This window comes from Asparagus officinalis, chromosome 5 (genome assembly GCF_001876935.1).
Source record: "Asparagus officinalis chromosome 5, Aspof.V1, whole genome shotgun sequence".
NCBI lineage: Eukaryota > Viridiplantae > Streptophyta > Magnoliopsida > Asparagales > Asparagaceae > Asparagus > Asparagus officinalis.
Window position 1 is genome coordinate 54658881 of NC_033798.1, and position 515 is coordinate 54659395.

Below are 515 nucleotides of genomic sequence, written 5' to 3' on the forward strand. Positions count from 1 at the left end.
CGATTCTCAATTATAATAAAGAATGATAAATGCAATAAATACTAATTAACAGTGTCGTGGATCATGAACAAGAATCGTGAACAACTACTAATAACAGTACAAGATGAAACTACATCTATCAAATAAATATACATGAAATATCGAAATTTCCAATCATCATGCTCATAAATTTATTAATTCCAAAATAAATCCTTTTAATTTATTTCTCATAAATTATTCAAAAATAACCTTTTAAATATATTATTATTATTATATATTATTCCATATGAACAGTAACTGTTTTATTTTTTTTTTTTAATTATTCTAATTTTCTTTTTCGATAACAACTCTTAAAATTTATCTAGCTTTCAAATGCAAGCTTGTCATTTTATATCCATCATTTCACAAGTAATCTGCCACAATAATACTTAACAACATTCATCATCATCCCACGCATAATATCATAATATAAACAACATATATAATAAATAACAGATATAGAAATTGTAATGGTAATGAGGTGATGCGGGATCTTG